This window comes from Penaeus monodon, chromosome 29 (assembly GCF_015228065.2).
Source record: "Penaeus monodon isolate SGIC_2016 chromosome 29, NSTDA_Pmon_1, whole genome shotgun sequence".
NCBI classification, from domain to species: Eukaryota; Metazoa; Arthropoda; class Malacostraca; order Decapoda; family Penaeidae; genus Penaeus; species Penaeus monodon.
Genome location: NC_051414.1, coordinates 37,541,083 through 37,541,420, shown reverse-complemented (window position 1 = coordinate 37,541,420; position 338 = coordinate 37,541,083).

The following is a 338-nucleotide window of genomic DNA, read 5'->3' as shown; positions in this document are numbered from 1 at the left end:
AATAAAATGGCATTGCAAAGGTTTGCATTGGCTATGATTCTCTTTTTGTGTTATAATTTATGATACTGAACTGCTTATTAAGCAACCATGTCAGACCACTAATACAGATTATTCTCCTGCACAGGAGACCACATACGGAAGCAGTTTGTTCAGGCTTTGGAAAAGGAATTTCCAAACTTGGGTCTTGTGTACTCTATAGGTAAGCATTCAAGGAAGTCATTGTAGTGAATTTTTAGACTACTTGATATTGATGCATGCAGTTTGCTGACAGATATTGTAAGGAAAGCTCCAGATACAGATGAGTAATAGAAAGGGAGAATATTGTGTAAGTTTTATCA